Source organism: Pezoporus occidentalis, unplaced genomic scaffold, assembly GCF_034315485.1.
Source record: "Pezoporus occidentalis ecotype Australia unplaced genomic scaffold, CSIRO_AGI_Poc_V1 ctg4, whole genome shotgun sequence".
Classification (NCBI taxonomy): domain Eukaryota; kingdom Metazoa; phylum Chordata; class Aves; order Psittaciformes; family Psittacidae; genus Pezoporus; species Pezoporus occidentalis.
The window spans coordinates 18,898,673-18,919,208 of NW_026915724.1; the positions used below are offsets into that span (position 1 = coordinate 18,898,673).

General features: G+C 41.2%; 1 long non-coding RNA gene across 1 annotated transcript in view; it reads right to left on the reverse strand.

Annotated features, from left to right (window-relative positions):
- Positions 1–10,719: 10,719 nt before the first annotated feature.
- LOC134171157 (uncharacterized) overlaps positions 10,720–20,536 on the reverse strand; it is a 56,610-nt gene continuing 46,793 nt past the window's right edge. The window contains exon 2 of the long non-coding RNA XR_009967519.1: positions 10,720–10,777. This is a non-coding gene — a long non-coding RNA (uncharacterized LOC134171157). The remainder of the gene's footprint in view (positions 10,778–20,536) is intronic.

The following is a 20,536-nucleotide window of genomic DNA, read 5'->3' on the forward strand; positions in this document are numbered from 1 at the left end:
GTTAATTCCTTTTCTACTGTGCAAATGTTGTTTACCTGAGGACGTTTGCTGTTAGTCATACTACACAGCTAATGGGTGAGGTTTAATATTTTGGTTTCTCCCTTCCAAGAGTGTTCTGGTGTGTGAATTCATGCTAAGTATGAACCCACTTGCTGGATCCCTTTCATGTCACCAGCCCAAACAAATCTTATTCCCATGGAGCTCTGCACACAGCTGCCAACTAAATTATAGTGAGGAGTCAGATGGTTCTGCACTGATTTTCCAGCTACTGCCTCTCCTAAATAGACAAAACATTACATTTCACTACATTACATTACATCGAAAGATAGCTTTTGCATATTTTACATTCCCTTGGGAGCAGAAGAGAAGGTCTGAGTCCTTGGTTAAAGACATGTCATAATTTACCATGGCAATTTCTGTATTATGTCTTTATTCTCTAGAATTTTCAACAGTCAGTAAATAATACACACAGTTGTACTGAAATAATCAGGATTATAGCCTCTATATATGAAAAGTGCCTGCTGAGAAGTATAATTTTGTCATGCATATTCTTCTAAACATTCAGTTTCCAGGTGAAAAATTATTTATTCTTGCATGCTGGATATTCTTGCATGCTGTGATAGAGAAGCAATGCAATGGAATGGCATCACACATAAGGGATAGTAGATTAATGGTCCTTTATCATTTTCCCTATTAAGACCAGGATATGATTTATTTTCCTAAGTCAAATCAGACATATAAAACTTAAAATTCAATATAATATTTAATCATAAAGAACTCTTTTGCCATCAGTATCTATTATTTGTACTGTGATCAGGCCTTGAGCTAGAAGTCTAATGCATGCAAGCATATAGTTAAAAGACAGTTCAAATTCTAGACAATTAGGGTGAAGTCTTGAAGGCAGCATATGAAGGAAGTCTTAGCACAGCTCTGTAGATGAGATTGATGAGCTTCTCAGGAAGACAAAAGCACCATTAAAAATGGTAATTCTAGCTTTTATGCTTGTCGCTTCTAGAATACAGCTCGCTTTTCTGGGGTTGTGAGTCTTATGGTGTCAATCTCTCTGGTCAGCATATAAAGAAGAATTATAATTCTACCAAACATAAACCCTCCAAAATTGTTCATGTTGGGCCTGCCAAGAGCTCTGTGGCTGCTTAAAAAATAGTGAATCTTTGCAATAATAAACCAACATCCATTATAATCTGTCTCCAAGCTTTTGAGTTTTCAAATGGAATTCTCACTTCAGTTATGAGGACTTGATGTTATTTATTTGTTTTTTGAATTTTTTTATCACATAACATTGGGAGCTCAGAAAAAAAAAGGTTAAGTCATGACACAAGAGTGCAAGATGACAAAACAATTAAAGAGTAATTAGACTTATTAAGTTTTAGAAGATGTGGCTCTAAGCAACCTGATCTAGATGAAGATGTCCATGCTCATTGCAGGGGAGCTGGACTATATGACCTCTGAAGGTCCCTTCCAAGCCAAACTGTTCTATGATTATGTGCTTATGTGGGTTTCTTGCTGTCTGGTTAATGCCAGAGAAGATCCATGTCAGAAACCTTTTACTGAAGAACAGTGAATATTGGAGCAAAAACTAGGTGTGTTACAAAAGTAAATTCATTAATGTGAAGGTTGTAGTGGTAATATGTGTCCAAGCTGAAGGTGGGTGGAAGGTGGGAGGAGGACTTTACCTAGAAGAAAAGAAACAAACTGTAGGCTTGGCAGTGGCAAAGCCACTACAAAATCAGACACCGACTCCTATAAAGACTTCTTATGACTAAGGAACACCAGGAACAGTAATATCAGCCACACTGCTGGGGTGCTGGGGTACAGATACCCCTCTGTCCCATAAGTAAACCGAAGACAATGTGCATGCTGAAGGACTGAGCATGCTCTTGCCAGACTTCATCAGGCATAGATATATTTTTTCATATTCCCACTGAAATCACAAGGTCTTAGAATGGGCTGGCTTGGGAAGGACCTTAAGATCATCTAGTTCCAATCCCCCTGTCATGGGCAGGGACACCTTCCATTAGACCAGGTTGCTCAAGGCCCCCTCCAATCTGGCCTTGAACACTGCCAGGGATGGCACAGTCACAACTCCCTTGGGCAGCTTGTTCCAGTGCCTGACCACTCTCACAGTAAAGAACTTCTTCCTTATATCCGACCTAAATTCCCCTGTTTAAGTTTGAATCTGTTACCGCTTGTCCTATCACTACAGTCCCTGATGGACAGTTCCTCTCCAGCACCCTTGTAGGCCCCCTTCAGGTGCTGAAAGGCTGCTATGAGGTCTTCATGCAGCCTTCTCTTCTGGCCCTAATTTTCTTAGCCCATAAAAAGTATGGGAGGTGCTCTAGTCCCCTTAGCTGCTAGAGCCAAGTCAGTATGTGGTACATCTTACTCAGGTAAGTACCCACTCATACTGACCAGTTAGTTTAGCCTAGGGTCAGCTGTTCATTCAAAGTACTCCTTCTTAGATTGAAGAGCACCCCTATGCTTTTCTCCCCAACAGGAACAGAGTCTCTCTAGAAGAAACACTTGCAGCCTTACTGCTAGTTGCATGTGGCTACATTTCCCATAGCCTAGGGTTAACCCTAGAGGGACAATTTACTCTTGTATTAGAGTTAGGATAGTGGAATTTGGAAGAAGAAAGGCTTTTAAGGCATGAAAAGAATCAGTCGTGCACTGTCTCCCTCTCTGCCCATACATTCTATGCTGTTTGTTATATTTTCCACTATGTTTATTCCCTCTGTGCTTTTAAGAGAGGAGGATAGCAAGAAAGTGATTGCATTGATTTTACATTTTACACCTGAGTGATAACAAGCTTAGCTATTGACCTGTGCTCAGTAAAATTTTTCATGTGTTGATTAGCGGAATAAAAACAAAAGTAAATAAATATAGAAGTAACACTCATTTAGCTTCATTGAAACTCACACACTTTGTGTGTATAAAATACAGTTCTAATTTAGCTCTGTTTCAAATCACTGAACCACTGTATGTTGTTTGAAGTTTTCCCAGCCCTGATCTTACAACAATCACAGAAAGATCAAAGCCAAATAGTTGCAAAAATTCCTGATGAAAGCAAGGGAGAATGTTCTGTTGATTCAGCTTGAAAGATTAAAAACTAGTAGAGATGAGCATTAAGTTTTCAGGTCAGAAAGAAGATATCAGAGAGAAAATGCTATATGCTTTCAATACAAAGAAACCTTTCAAGAAAATAGACTTTACAAAAACAAATGGAGCTAGAGGTGAAGAGCTTTATAGAGCTGCATTGAGCAAAGAGGGATTACACCATGGCAAAGAATAATGATAACTGCACTGCAGACACCTGAGAAATTGCATCTAGTTCTGAGAAAACCCCAGAGTTCACGTAACAGGTTCAGTCTCTGTATGAGCCTGGGAAATTGGTCAAGAAATGTCATGCCAGAAGATTCATTCGTGACAGGAGCAGCGCTTTCTGCCCATGATCCTTTGTGTTACGTCATTGTGGTGGGTTGACCCTGGCTGGATGCCAGGTGCCCACCAAAGCCACTCTATCACTCCCTTTCTCAGTTGGGCAGGGGAGAAGAAATATAACAAGATAAGCACAGGGAGAGATCATTCATCCATTATTGTCATGAGCAAAACAGAGTCATCTTGGGGAAATTAGTTATTTTTTTACCAATCGAATCAGAGTGGAGCAGTGAGACGTAAAAGCAAATCTTAAAATATCTTCTCCCCACATCTCTCTTCTTCCTGGGCTCAACTTCACTCCCTATTTTTATTAACTCCTTCCCCTCAGCACCACAGGGTGACAGAGAATTGGGGTTGTAGTCAGTTCATCACACATCGTCCCTGCCATTCCTTCCTCCTCAGGGGAGGACTCCTCACACTCTTCCCTTGCTCAAGCACAGGAGCCCTCACATAGCAGACAGTCCTCTACCGGCTTCTCCAATGTGAATCCTTCCCACGTGCTGCCATTCTTCACTACCTGATCCTGTGTGAGTGCCTTCCAGGCGTTCAGTCCTTCAGGAACAGACTGCTCTGGCATGGGGCCCCCACAGGGTCACAAGTCCTGCCAGTAAACCTGCTCCAGCACGGGCTCCTCTCTGAATGGGGCCACAGGTCCTGCCAGGAGCCTGTTCCAGCACATGCTTCTCACAGGACCACCACAGGCTGCAAGGGAATCTCTGCTCCAGCACCTGTAGCAATTCCTCCCCCCCTTCTTCACTGACCTTCGTGTCTGCAGCGTTGTTTCTCTCACATATTCTCACTCCAGCTGCAGTTGCTGTTGCACAGCAGTTTTCCCCCCACTTCTTAACTCTGTTATCCCAGAGGCTCTGTCAGACATGGGGGAAACTCCTAGCAGCTTCTCACAGAAGCTATCTTTCTAGACCCCCTCACCACCAAAATCTTGCCATGCAAACCCAGTACAGTCATGGAGCCTCTCACACCAAACCTAGACTGAGGCCAGGAGGTAAAAACATGTCAGAAAATGAGAAGACAACAGGATTATTGAATATTTTTGCCTCATTTACAAGTGTGTGTATTCACTATGGGTTTTGTACAGGTTTTCTTAGTTAAACCATACCAACCAACATATAACAAGCAACTCAGCAAGCACTAGTGTTGGAAAATTTTGGGGAGGAATCAGATATGATACTTAGCAGCATGCACCTTGTGAGGGTCTTTCTCTCTCTGTGTCGTTTCTAATTGCACTGTGTATCTATCTCATTTGAAAGTGAAATCATGAGCCAGAGGCTTACATTAAAAGTTCACACTGTAGTGCTGGGTAGCGGGGGGACCCCTTTTCAGGCTTTTCTTTGCACAAAAGGAATCAGAGTCATAGAATCATGCAGTCGCTGAGGTTGGAAAAGACCTTTAGGATCATCAAGTTCAACTGTTAACCCAGCACTGACAAGTCCACCATTAAACCATGTCCCTAACTGCCACATCTATATGTCTTTTAAATACTTCCAAGGATGGTGAAGACAGTTCAGACCAGAGAGTCAAACCAGTCTGTTTTCCTTCAGGTCAGCTATCAAGTGGCTGGGGGAATGAGACCACAGAGAAGAATGGGAAAGACTGCTTAAACACAAGAGTACCCCATGCACATTTCTCAGTGCTCCTTCCCCAAACCCAGCCTACCATACCTCCTGGACTGGAGAGCTATTTAAATTTCTACCTTATGGTAATTCTCTGTGTCTAGTTTCAATCCAGAGCAAGGGCCAGCTAATTTACTATTTCCCTGAAGAGCCCATACACTTTTCTACCCTGCCATAAAGAAGTTAAGTTCCTTTGCTGAGCAGACAAAAAAAGCTGCAAACTATGACTCAAAATACACAGCAGCTGCAGGGATCTGAACTATGTGGGAGAAGGGTTCTGCTGGAAGATGGGCAATGTGGGACAAGTTACCAAGAAGGGGGCAGGCTCAGAAAACAGAGGCAGCAGAAACACCGAAGAAATAACAGCCACGGCAGCAGAAAGTCAGAGAAAGATTTTTAATATCACCTGGGAGAACCCTAGAGACAGAGTTTGTAGAGATAGTGTTATCAGGGAAGAGCCTTGAAGGTCTCTGAATACAAGAACATAAGCGGGATGGTGTTTGTTCTCTGTACAAAACAGTCCTTGACCAGGAGAAGTTTAAGACCCTCAGATCTGCTGGGGTGCTCAGGTGATCACCTCAGGACCCAGCTGAGTTGCAAGAGTCCAGCGAAGAGAAGACCTAAAGTTTGTGGCTTGTCTGTTTTATTTCAGCTCAGCTGGCTTGTTTGTATTGAAGCAGAGAGCACTGGTCTGAATAGTTATGCAAGCAGGTCCACAAGTCAGTAGCCTCAGCGAAGTGATAGGGGCAGATGGCTGGGAACCAGTTGGGGCTGACAGGCTCTTCACCCAGCTCTGCTGAAGCCAGATCAAGATCTGTGAGCAGAACCTTGATATGTTGATTAGACACTCGAGTCAAAAAGGGTAATTACCCTTGGAGGTGTTTGCATTGTTATTTTGATGCCTGTATGCTAATTTGTGAGAAACTAGAATGGCAGATTTTTCTCCCTTACTTCATCCATGAGAAAGGAGACGACTCTCCATCATTTTTCAGTGACTCTGGTATTCAAAAAGAAGCTTAATTTCTCTTTATTAAGAAGATCCAGAAGAAATTATTGAGAAACTTCCTGCTGATCTTTTCAGACCAGCCTGCAGTTTGCTGGATGTTCATCGTTGTCATCGTCATCATCTTTTCAAAGGCTGAACCTGCTATGAGCTTTGACCTTCCTTTTGCTGAAAGTTTGTGCTCTCTTGTTACTCATCTCAGCTGTGTGGAAGGTGATGACCTCTCCATGTGGCTGTTGCACTCCCTCTGTGGCACCCAGGGATCTGCATTGCTATTGTTTTCTTTAAGTGGAGGCAGCAAGGGTTTTGTTTTTTTTTCTATTCCCTCTCCAGCTTTCTGGGCATACTGCATCACGTTTTGGTTCAGTGACCACACTGTTATTCTGTCAAATTGCCCATCCCTACCATTTTGGCTTTCCTTTTGGAGTGTGTACATTTCCCCCTGCAGCCTCCACTTACTCCTGTCATGTCTCTTCTTTCAGCATTACATGGTTCTGAGGCTATGATGACCCTGAGGGTCACTCTGTGCAGTTGCAATTAATCTTGTAGATGAGTTGAGCTTTATGGGAGAAGGACAGAGGGCTTAGGCAAGCTGTGCTGCTGAGCTCTGGGGCTGTCTCTGGGATACTGCCTGGGAGCCTTACATGAAGCCGGGGGAGCTATGGGACTTCTCAGAGTGTTTTTTTTTACAGTGGAGCACTTTCTCCCAGTCAGGTTTGTTAACTTTCCTTTACAGCCATCAGAGACAAAGCTAAGGATTTTTTGTTTGTTTTTATTTTGGGAAGAAAAAAAAAAGAGGGAAAAGAAGGCAGAGATCAAGACAATTTTTCACCAAATAACATAACTCCTTGAGAAATGCTCTGGGAAATACAGTTATCTGTAGTGATGAGAAAGCAGGAAAGGAATGGAAAGACTGGCTGTGAACCTGTGAACTGGCTGTGAACTCTGTTTCTTAGAGTGGTACCCTTTAAATTTCAGATTTGGAAAACTTTATCATGCCAGAGAGAAGCAAGGTGAGCTCAAAACAAGTTTTCCTTCCTTTTTGTCTACTTGCTGCAAGCTATACTTTTTCATGTTAATGGAAAGGTGATGTTACTCAGAAGGGGCTGTACTGGTTGGTGGCCAGATAAAGGTTCAGGAATATAAAGCTAATATAATACGGTTCAGCTATATAAAGACCTAGAAAAAGAAATGCTCTTTCTCATCTCCTGTGGCTTTACCGATATAAGAAGACTTCAACATGTAGAAAAGTATGATTTCCAAATATATGACTTGTGGATTTAATCATAGGACTGTGATACTGCTTTTTTGTTGTTTTGGTTTTAATAATCTCTGAAGCAGATACATTGCGAATCTGCCTCTTCTGTAGGAATCAGGCTGTTTGTTCCTTTTATTAGAAGATTACTGTTGGTTTCAGACTTATGTATCAGTGTTGTTTCTTTGGATGGGATTTACATTTATCTGAGCTCTTTGTCTAAATTTCTTTTCTTATCAATGGAGAGTAATACAGTTTGCTGAAGTCATCTTGTCCTTTCGCAGATCTCTAAGACAATTCAGATGAATCATTTTTTCTTGGTACATGCTTCTCCCTGCTGATAATAAGGGAGTCTAACAGAGCAGCTCTATACATCCAGACATGTTGCAGGTCACTAAAGTCACTTGAGTTGAAAACCACCTCTAGTGTTTGTGAAAAATGTACACACTATCAACCATGAATTGGCTTCTGAGTGAAATGGAAACTGTGAGTATATAGCCTCCTGGCGGAAGTCTATCCTCCAGTAAGGTAGTCCCCATAATCACATAGCCTGTATTCATGACTTTTGCTCCCTTGTTAGGTTTGCAGTGTGCCTACCTTCTGTACATAAGTGCTTTCTGCTGTATTTCAGGGGTAAAAAGGGTACTGAACCTGATGATTTTCATCAAGTATATGTTGCTTTTCCAGCCAAACTTCTTAACTCTTATTGTAAAATTTCAGTCCTGTTCTAACTGGGGCATTTAATAGCATATAGAGCAGTAACATTAGCTATGCTTTGAAATGAGTTATGACAAATGTTAGCTAGGAAGTAGATAATGGGCTATACTAGTTAATACAGATGAGCTAATGATGTTCTGATTGCCTTTCATGGAAGTATCTGCTTTTATTCGTGGATTATATAAGGAAAATAGGCATTTAGCTTTGGTCCTCTGATTTGCATCTGACTTAGATGTCTACCAGAACTTTGAATAGCTGAAATTGGAACACCTGGTTGGTGCTGATTCAATGTAAAGAAATATGTTGTGGGCTTAATTAAACAGTAACAGACCATTCAGTAATGCTAATGCACACATGCATGTTCAGAAAGATTAATTAATCTGACCTGCAGCTTGCTCTGTCATTAATTATTAAACATTTGAGAATACAGGAAAATGCATGGTCGGCTAATCAGATAAAGCCCTTTAAAATTAATTTTAAAACCTTCACCATTCCTACTAGAATCTTAAATCAACACTGGTTCCTAAATAAAATGTGATCTGACTGTCAAAAAAGATGGAGATTTTCCAAAAGTCACAATCTTAAATCTTCCTGCTATCAATCAAGACATCCTGTTATTAATCCCATCCACCATTAGCATTTTGGAATCAGAATTGTTGTGTCTTTCCACATTATCATTTGTAACATGCTTCATGGATTTTTTTCTCCACTCAGATTTTCCTTCAGAAAAAAATACATTGGCTCACGTAACCCAGTGCTAAGCATGTGGGAACTTGCTTAACAATTTAATTTTGGAAAATTTAAGTTTGCCTTCCTTGGGATCTTCCAGGTTGGAAGGGACCTCAGGTGGTCATCTGCTCTAACATCCTGTTCAAAGCACAGTCAGCAGTCGATTCAGCATTTAGGTGCTCAGGGTTTTGTTGAGTCAGATCTGGAAAACTTCCATGGTGAGAACTTTCTGGGCAGCCTGTCATAATGCTTGGACAATTTGTTTCCTTTGACCCAGTTGGAGCTACCCATCTTTTAGGCTGGGGCTGCTGTTTCTCGTCCATTTGCCACACCTCTATAACAAGGATTTGTATTCTTGCTAACTTTCCTGTAAATACTGGTAAGCTGCTGTTAAGTGCTCCCAAAGCCATCTTGTCTTCAGGCTGAACCAGATCTGATCCTGCAGCTTCTGGTTATAGGGCAAGTGCTCCAGCCCAACTATTTTGGTGGCCTCCACTGAACTCATTACAGTTTACCAATGTCTTTCATGTACTGGGAATCAAAACTAGCAGCAGTATTCAAGATGAGATGTAATGAGTACCAGATAAAGATGAATAATCAGTTTCCTTGATCAGCTGGCTCTGGTTTTGTTAATAAAGTCAAGTATGACAGCACACGCTGCCCACTCATGTTTAGGCACAAGCATACATTGTTGTAGCACCAGACTATTCTACTGCACACCAAACATCTGCAGGCAAACACTTGTTTTAAGCCAGAGATAGCATCATTTTCTAGACAATATTGCACTGTTTGTGACAAAAGTGTCAAACCTACCTGGCTGTCTGACATCAAACCCAATAAATCAGATAGTCTTACAGTAAGCAAATCTATTGTACAGCACATGTGCCAAAAGTACGTTTACTGTGCAAATACAGGATGACTTTGATACTTACTTTTTTAGCTGAAAGATATGATATACCTAAAAATCCCTTTTCCTAAATAAAAACATACTTTTCCACACAGCTGTCCCTTATTTGTGGAAACTTGCTAGGAGACTTTAAAAGAGAAAGCTGTTTAAAAGAGAAAGCCCAGGCAATACTGGATGAGCTCTAATTACTTTAACTGGAAGAACTGGTGGTTCTTCCTCTGTTTCTTCTTTCTGCCAGGATGTGGAGTGCAGAGGACTGGCTCTGGAGCCAGCCTTTGTGACAGTGCACTCCTCTGTGCTCTTGTGTCCAGGAGGACAATGCAGAGGCAGTTACATTGGCCCCACACAGGTCTGGCAAAGCCTACTAGCTGGGCTTTGTGCCATTCTTCCAAGGATTTATCCCCTGGTAGGTAATAAAAGTGTTTCCTTTTTACAGATTTATTTTGTACTTGCGTAACTTCAATATGTAGGTGAAGTCCCATGTATATTGCAAAAATAGCAAAACTGGCCATTTCTTTTGCTTGGTCTACAGCTCCCAGTGGGATTAGTTATCTCCTATTTTAACTCCAGCCATAGGCTAAAGCCCTTTCTAAATTTTTCCACATGTACTTGGTCTTCAGCTGAGTCCTGTCTACTGAAAGACTTTCTCAAACTTTTCCAGTTATTTAACTCCTCAGATTTTTGAAAGTCCAGAATGGGAGAGACAAATAGCTTGTTACCCTCACTACTGAATGCTGGGTATGTTCCCATCACCTGGGTTGGAGCAATCCCAGGCACAGCTACAGGTTGGGCAGAGAAGAGATTCAGAGCAGCCCTGCGGAAGAAGGACTTGGGGGTGCTGGCTGGTGAGAAAATGAACATGAGCCGGCTTCAGTGTGTGCTCGCAGCCCAGAAAGCCAACCATATCCTGGGCTTCACCAAAAGGAGCTTGACCAGCAGGTCCAAGGAGGTGATCCTGCCCCTTTGCTCTTGTGAGACCTCACTTGGAGTATTGTGTGCAGTTCTGGTGTCCTCAACATAAAAAGGACATGGAACTGTTGGAACAAGTCCAGAGAAGGGCCACGAGGATGATCAGGGGACTGGAGCACCTCCCGTATGAAGACAGGCTGAGAAAGTTGGGGCTGTTCAGCCTGGAGAAGAGAAGGCTGCATGGAGACCTCATAGCAGTCTTACAGTATCTGAAGGGGGCCTATAAGGGTGCTGTGGAGGGACTGTTCATTAGGGACTGTAGTGACAGTACAAGGGGTAATGGGTTCAAACTTAAAGAGGGGAAGTTTGGATTGGATATAAGGAAGAAGTTGTTTCCTGTGAGGGTGGTGAGGCACTGGAAAAGGCTGCCCAGGGAAGTTGTGAATGCTCCATCCCTGGGGGTGCTCAAGGCTGGGCTGGACAAAGCCTTGGGTGGCATGGTTTAATGTGAGGTGTCCCTGCCCATGGCTGGGGGGTTGGAGCTAGTTGATCTTAAGGTTTCTAACTTTCTAACACTAACTATTCTGTTATTCTATGATCCTATGCAGTGCTTTCTTCTGTGCATTCACCATTTATTTACACTCTCCAAGTTCTAACTTTTTACCTTCTGTGCATGTGGCTTTTTCTCCAGTGCTGTATTTCCACTTTTCTTGTGGACTCAGTGTTCATGTCCTGTTAGTTTTCAGATTTACAATCCTTACCTTTTGGATATAAAATTGTCAGCTGCTCTGGTCATTCTCTGTGTCCATCCTTTAAATGTTGTGCCAGAGCTTGTAAACTCTGATAATCCAATACAGAATACGCCTCTCTTTCCAACACTTAGTATAATTTTGGCTTGCTCTGTTTGTCACAAAGGGTTCAGCTTCATCTGTTTTTGGGGTATTCTGTCTTGAATTTCGTTGGTCTGTCAATCGCATGTTTATTTTTATTTTCATCTATGGCTTATATGTTTACCTCAGAGGACTGACTGGTTCACTTTCAACTTCATTTTTCATTGGGTAATTTAATTTACTCTGTAAGCTGTAAATGCTTGCTTAAGAGTTAAGTCTGGATCTTCTAGTAGTTTCCCTGTTTTGCCTCAGATTCACCCCAGATTGTTAGCTCAGATTTTCTATCTACCTATCTTTTCACTGACATCTTGCATTTTCAGTATGAAAGGCTATTTAGATTTTCTCTGGCAGTCTTTGACATTTCCAGATTTTCTGTTGTAGCAGGTCTTTTACCATTTGTCTAATCAGGGCTAAGTTGTGTTTTGTTTGTTTGTCTATTTGTTTTTAGTTTATTGTACCCTTCTTGTTCTGAAATCATTAGAGGCAAGGATTATTGTAGAGGTCTAAAGCTTTCTTAATCATCAACATAATGTGTTTTAAATCTCCAGCTTTGCATATTAATGGTACAAGATGGCTCTTGCGAGAGCCATGAGGATTGCTGCTTACACATACTGATGAATCGGCTTTTCTTTTTCTTTCTCTCTCTCTCTTTCTCTCTCTCTCTTTCTCTCTCTCACTGTCTCTTTCTCTCTCACTGTCTCTTTCTCTCTCTCTGTCTCTTTCTCTCTCTCTCTCTTTCTCTCCTCAAAATTTATTTTCTGGAGAGCCTTGCAGCCCATGTTGACTTTATACATACACTACTTCCTCATGATGCATGGATTTGATTGAGGTGGGCAAGAATATGAAGAGCAATTTGAAAATGGGAGAAATGGGAGATGGAAAACTACTGCTTCTTAGTTTTCAGCTGGTCTATAGCACATTAGTAACCAAAGCACACACAAGTTAAAATAATCCTTAAGAAATTCGAAATCTGACCATGTAAAAGTGACCATGAATAAAACCCCTGATCTTACAAAACCTAGTTAATGGTGGCTTAACACAAAATTATATGTGAAAGGTATATGGGTGAGAATCAAAAACTAGTAGGCACGAAGGTCTATAACAAAAGGTAAAAAGCTAATACACAATTCTAGATCATAGAATCATAGAATAGTTAGGGTTAGAAAGCACCTTAAGATCAACTAGCTCCAACCCCCATGCTGTGGGCAGGGACACCTCACATTAAACCATGCCACCCAAGGCTTTGTCCAGCCCAGCCTTGAGCACCCCCAGGGATGGAGCATTCAGAGATTCCCTGGGCAGCCTTTTCCAGTGCCTCACCACCCTCACAGTAAAGAACTTCCTTATATCCAGTGTAAACTTCCCCTGTTTAAGTTTGAACCCATTACCCCTTGTCCCGTCACTATAGACCCTAATGAAAAGTCCCTCCACAGCATCCCTACATCCCCCCTTCATATACTGGAAGGCTGCTATGAGGTCTCCACGCAGCCTTCTCTTCTCCAGGCTGAACAGCCCCAACTTTCTCAGCCTATCTTCATACAGGAGGTGCTCCATCTCCCCTGATCATCCTCATGGCCCTCCTCTGGACTTGTTCCAACAGTTCCATGTCCTTTTTATGTTGAGGACACCAGAACTGCACCCAATACTCCAAGTGAGGTCTCACAAGAGTAGAGGGGCAGGATCACCTCCTTCGACCTCCTGGTCACGCTCCTTTTGATGCAGCCCAGGATACAGTTGGCTTTCTGGGCTGCAAGCGCACACTGAAGCCGGCTCATGTTCATTTTCTCACCAACCAACACCCCCAAGTCCTTCTTCCGCAGGGCTGCTCTGAATCTCTTCTCTGCCCAACCTGTAGCTGTGCCTGGGATTGCTCCAACCCAGGTGTAGGACCTTGCACTTGGCATGATTAAACTTCATGAGGTTGGCATCAGCCCACCTCACAAGCATGTCAAGGTCCCTCTGGATGCCATTCCTTCCCTCCAGCATTATCAACCGAACCACACAGCTTGGTGTCATCGGCAAACCTGCTGAGGGCGCACTCAATCCCACTGTCCATGTCAGCGATGAAGATGTGGAACAAGACCAGTCCCAACACCGATCCCTGAGGGACACCACTTGTTACTGGTCTCCAGCTGGACATTGAGCCATTGACCACAACTCTTTGTGTGCTGCCATCCAGCCAGTTCTTTATCCACCAAGTGGTCCACCTATCAAATTGATGTCTCTCTAATTTAGTGACAAGGATGTTGTGTGGGACAGTGTGAAACACTTTACATCCTCCTTGAACCACCTACATTATTTTCATTGATTCATGAAATCAGCAATCTGATTTAATCTTGTTTCTGCCTCCATCTTCAGATTTGAGGCTACTTGATCAGAAATGAAGTTTGTAAATGTCAAAATGTTTAATGATAAGACTGTTTGTAATTATTTTTTTTCTGGAAAAAAACCCAAGGAGCTATGTGTTTATAGCTGCTTGATTTAGTGAAAGTGTGATAATTTAACTTTTCACTATAATAACATTTTATTTTAAATAACATAACATGCACTTAATAAGTATGTTGCCATTTGAGATGATTAAAAATATTTTCTGTATTCTAAAATAACATGAGGTTCTGTTTGTTTCAGGTTTTGTTTGGTTTTGTTTATTTTTTCTCTTTTTTACAAATCCCACCTGATGACATCCAGAAATAATTTTTTTCACTGTTGAAGCACAAGTAGTTATAAAATCTTTGGGATTCCCCTCAAATAAGAAATTTCATGTTCTAACCTGATGCTCTGAGTTCTTGCAAAAACATCTGTCTTATAAACTGTGCTGTCTATAATAATTTATGCATCATTAGACTAAATAGATCCTATGAATGAAGCAGAGGAAAATATTTACATCTTTTAATCCAGCTCATTTTTGTTTTTCAAAGAACTCTCATAGGCCTAGGGTTTATAATTACTCAAATGAGTATGAGCGCAGGTAATCCTCAGCCAGGTTGGGACCTCATTGTAGTAGATGCTGCACAAACACACAGTGTCTGCCAGCTTGTGTCCCAGAGCATTCACAGTTTGAAAACAAGCTGCAACAGGTGGATGATAAACAAGAGAAGATGGAGTAACTCTTACAAGCAGAATGCCTTAGTACAACTAATTAGTTGTGCAAATCAAAGCCCATTCATGGCAGCAGTGAAGAAATATATGAAGGAATAAAAAGAAACCAATATCTCCTTCAGTTTCAGTTTTCTAATAATATACACAAAACTGCTGTCATCAATACTTTACCAAAACCTGTCAATTTTTTTCAATAATGAGGCAGTATGATCTACCCTACTAAGTAACCATACTTTGAAAGACTGTTGAGAGTTCATAAAGCTTTTCTAAGGCATGGACACTAATATAGAAATGAAATATTAGTTTAATAACACTAGACCAACAATTTAATGGGCTTATAATTTTCAATGTCCCTAAGCAGTAAGCATCAAGAGCTGATATTAAATTCTGTTTTCTTATTTTAAAATTACTTTACATTTCCCAATGGGACTTTAAAGGTTTGCTGTTGCATTCTATCTGAAAAGAATCATGGATGATAGCAAATATAAAACCATAAAAGCTAACATGATCTGGGATATTACATCTGCCAATAGTTGTTTTCCTCCAATTTGGTACTAGACTTCTTAAAATTTATCAAGTTAGTGCTTCCAGTAAGGCATAACTTCCCATCCACTGGAAAATCTCATATAAATTACAGATTTTTTGAGGTTTAAATTTTGAAGTTTGGGTTTGTTTGTGGTTTCTGTTTGCTTATATGTGGGTTTTGTTGGTATTGTGGTTTAAGGCCAGCTGGCAATCCAGAACCACACAGCTGCTCGCTCACTCCCTCCCCTTCCTCCGCTCACTCCCTGAAGGATGGAGAGGAGAATAAAAAATATTTAACTCCCATGAGTTGAGATAAGAACAGTCCAGTAACTAAGGTATAACACAAACCACTACTGCTACCACCAATAATAATAATGATAAGGGAAATAACAAAGGAAGAGAATACAGCTGCCCACCACCCGCCGACCAATACCCAGCCCGACCCCAGCAGTGATCTAACCCTTCCGGGTAACTGCCCTCAGTTTATATAGTGAGCATGACGTGCTGTGGTGTGCAATACCTCTTTGGTTAATTTGGGTCAAGTGTCCCGTCTCTGCTTCCTCCCAGCTTCCCCTCCTCCCTCGCAGAGCATGACACTCAGAAAGTCCTTGGTCAGAGTTACTGAGCACCAACTAAAAACATCAGTGTTATCAGCACTGTTCCCAGGCTGAAAGTCAAAACCACAGCACTGCACCAGCTATTAAGAAGGAGAAAAATGACTGCTACTGCTGAACCCAGGACAGCTGGGTTTTCTTTTCTTAGTCTGTTTTAATACTTCAGGCAGTTCTAGAGCATCTAAAATATTTTGAGGACTTCTCATCTTTCATGGAGTTTTTAGACAAGTCAGTTGCAGTAAGTAGCCTCAGATACCTACTACTTCAACATCAGACTTGAATTATGAGTACAGGCTCAAAGTATATTTACCACAGTGACGTTGCCCCACTGAAGCAGTATCATATTACATAATTATCAGATTCAGGTGTACCTTTGAAAGAGAAAAGCTCCAGACAAAGGAAACCTCTGATAGTTCAGCGGAGGTCATTGCCTGAATGGAGTATAGTACAAGGTGTAATTTCTGTATGTGTATAGCTTTACTCATATCCAAATACATTTCTAATTTATAAAAGTTTTTAATATAGCTATATGACATTTTTATTTGATTGTACAAATAACTTCATATATTTTCTGAAAAGTCACTAAATATTTGCATGAAGCAGGACCAGCTTTCAAGATTGAGAGTATTTTGATGAAATAAATAGAATTCAATGGAATATCTTTTCTCTCATTTTACCTACTGCACGTTTTTATTTTGCAGAAAATAGTATCTCTTTCTGCATCAGTCTTTATTGACTAGGAGAGCACAGGTAGTATTTACAAGTTTTATATTGAAGGGTAGGACCTCATGGATGTAACTCAGGAGATCACTATTCTAAGCTTTGAGATGTTCAGAATCCTACTGTTTTCCAGAGCCATTGATTTCCTAGGTTAACTTTTGTTCTTACCCAACTCACCAGTAAGATCTTACAGCTATATGTCTTAGAAAATGCAGTCAGTACTTTTCCCAGGGTTATTGCCCTTTTTTTTTGATGTGAAATGCTTTCTGATTGTAAGAATGTGCACTGTTTCCTAAGAAATAAAAAGCAAGAAAAGAAACAGAAACAAAGGAGAGGAGGGTGAATTTGTCCCTTACTTTTGCTGTCTAGTGTTGCTTCAAGGAGGAACAGCTCTGAGTGTAACTTAAGTAAGCCCTGGAGTGTTGTCTGTGGTATGACAGAGGCTTCCTTCTAGATATTGCTGTTCTACCTGTTTGATGGCTAGGGCTTACTTTCATGGTGTAACACATGAAATATTTTGCACGTGGGGACTATCAGACTTTTTTCAACTTTTTTTTTGTTGTGAAGGTTTTGAAAATGTCTTCAAATTGCAACTCTGCTAATGGACATATCCTTTATGCATTCACAATTTGGAGTTTTCATGTTACACATAATGTAACATGTGTGCCCATATAACGTATAAAATGTGGTATCATCCTAACCTGAATTTTTACAGCAGAAAATTAGAATGAAACTTCTATCATGTACATCCAGGAGAAATTTTTGTTTCTTATCACTAAGAGAGTTTATATTAGTGTCTGGAATACACCTTTACACCATCAACAAGAAATGTACTATTGTTCTATATGTCAATCAAGTAGTAGGCAGCACTGTGAAACCAGTGTGGCCTTTTTATTTACTATGCATAACTTTGGTAGGCAGAGGCTCTTCTCTGGTGAGCTGGGTTAGAGTCCAAGCCTAGGTGAGGGATGTGGTCTAGCTGTTACACCTGATCTATCTGCACACCCTGGAAGGAATGCAAACAAAATCACACCTAAATAGCAGCTTTCTTTATAATTTCTTTATAAAGAACTAATTAGAGCCTTCCTGACCAACAGTGTACATCTTGGTCCTCTTCCTGTTACATGTAGATACCAAATGTGCATGAGTTGTGTATTCAACCCATCCTTCTGCTGCAACCCCAGGGATTCTTAGTCCCCAGTATCTACTCCCTGCCCAAGTCTGAGTAGGCATGGAAATAGCAGCTCTGAGAACTGCGGGCTGTGCCCCTGTGGCAATTTGTGCTGTCCACTCTCCACTTCCCTCTTTTCCAAAAACTCTTCTGTCACTGGCAGTCACCCACTTGATGGTTATTATTAGCTCTTGTTTTTTCCATGGTTGTCTAGGCTCCCATGTCAATTGTTACATACCATCACCCGGTTGGGCAGACTTCCCCAAGAAAGACAGTAGCCAAGTCTATCCTAATTTTGACTACAGAAATATCCATCTACCTCACAGCTTTCTTTCAAAGGATTCCAAGAAACAGGTCTATATAAAGACTCATGGGTTAGGTGAATTGCCTTGTCAGATTCCAAGTAACTGGGGCTTTGAAAGAAGACCAATGTCAGATCCCATGCCATAATGATAGTACTTACCTGCCATACAAAATTTTGGGAAAAAACCCCACCCTAAACAAAAAAACGACAAACCACTAAAGGACAGAATAGCCATAAATCTGAATATGTTTGCTTATGTGGGTTTGTGTGTATTAAAACAGATTGATTTTCATTCTTCTTCCTTCTGCTTTATAGAGAACTGGGAAAGACTTATTTGTCCCACAGATTACTTTCATGTCATGTTAAGAACATTCCTCTTTTGCTACATTATCATTCATAAAAGATCACTGTACTAGTTACTGGTGTGACTCTCACTGTTCTCACCTGTCTCTCAGGTTAATTTCTGGTGCTTAGTGGGCAATACCCCTGAGTCTTTATACTGAGGGGCTGCACATGGCATGGTAGCTGAGGTTCTCTGACACTCCATGCAGTGTGCAGCTGACTCCCTCACTGCTTCTGGGCACCCACTCTTTTGTAGGGCTTATAGAATCATAGAATGGTTAGAATTGGAAAAGACATTAAGACTACAATTGTTGACCTGTTGTAATGAAAATCTTGCAAATCTTTATTTGCCATCAATAATGTCCCTGCGTTTGTCATTTTGGGATGCTTGAAATAGTCAAGAAATACAGGATTTCTTTTCATAAGAGTTTTTTCCCATGCTCATTGTTTCCATACTTTGCCTGTTTAAGGAAACTCCATTTTGTACATCTCCAGTGGTAGCTGAGGCTAGAAACATCTTTATCTTTTTGGTCTAATGACATATTTGCTTTTCCACTCCTGTCTTTCTTTCTGTGGTGGTACATTCTTTTCCAGTCAGAAAGTGTTCATGTTCTGAGTAAATTGCCTTCTAAGATATACTTCACCTTATTATACTTAATGATGATAAAACTGGTGGTAAACCAGAAAGACCAACATGCAACTCCACTTCTCTAGAGTTCATGTTTTGATTTGATCTCTCATTTCTCTTTAGCCCTATAAAATCTTTCACTCCAATATAACTGTTTTCCTAGCAGTATCTATCTTGAGAGGTAGTTCTTTAAAATGGATTTCCATTTCTTGATTTGCTTTCTAAAATTTTCTTGGGCATTAAAAAAATTCCCAAAAATTAAAATACAAATAACTGCTTCCTAGATAGTTTTAAAGTGAAAGTCTTCATTTTTTTTGTACAAGCTCTGCATCCCAAGAGATACAGACATAATCAGTGCTAGACAAAAAATATGCTCCTTAGCTGTAGGATGAATCACTTACTGTGTCTCTTTATCCTAGATCTTTCATCATAAGTTTAATAGCCTCTCATACTTACGTATTTTCTTCCTGAGAGTCTACATTTATCCCTACATAAATTTTATACCTTGTTAAAATCTATGCTCTTATCCCAAACCCAGTGATTAAAGTATACTACTAAACTTTCCCCAAAACTGTGATGAGCTCATGTAGTCTCTTCTGACTTACAGTTGTGTTCAGCACAGATGGAGAAGGCTACATCAGAGGTAAGCCATTAGATGTAAAAGCTTACTAGGCTGGGTAGGAAGAGTTAAACACCTCAGTCTTGGACTATCCATAAAGCTGGATCAGAAATGGATTTTTAGTTTGGTAAGTTGAACTAACAAATCATAGAATCATAGAATCATAGAATAGTTAGGGTTGGAAAGGACCTTAAGATCATCTAGTTGCAACCCCCCTGCTGTGGGCAGGGACACCTCACGTTAAATCATACCACCCAGGGCCTCGTCCAACCTGGTATTGAACACTGCCAGGGATGGAGCATTCACAACTTCCCTGGGCAACCCATTCCAGTGCCTCACCACCCTCACAGAAAAGAATTTACTCCTTATATCCAATCTAAACTTCCCCTGTTTAAATTTTAACCCATTACCCCTTGTCCTATCACTACAGTCCCTAATGAGAAGTCCCTCCCCAGCATCCTTATAGGCCCCCTTCAGATACTGGAAGGCTGCTATGAGGTCTCCACGCAGCCTTCTCCAGGTTGAACAGCCCCAACTTCCTCAGCCTGTCTTCATATGGGAGGTGCTCCAGTCCCCTGATCATCCTCATGGCCCTCCTCTGGACTTGTTCCAACAGTTCCATGTCCTTTTTATGTTGAGGACACCAGAACTGCACACAATACTCCAAGTGAGGTCTCACAATAGCAGAGTAAAGGGGCAGGATCACCTCCTTCGACCTGCTGGTCACTCTTATTTTGATGCAGCCCAGGATAGGGTTGGCTTTCTGGGCTGGAAATGCACACTGCCTGCTCATGTTCATTTTCTCACCAACCAACACCCCAAGTCCTTCTCCGCAGGGCTGCTCTGAATCTCTTCTCTGCCCAACCTGTAGCTGTGCCTGGGATTGCTCCGACCCAGGTGTAGGACCTTGCACTTGGCATGGTTAAACTTCATGAGGTTGGCATCAGCCCACCTCACAAGCATGTCAAGGTCCCTCTGGATGCCATTCCTTCCCTCCAGCATTATCAACTGAACCAC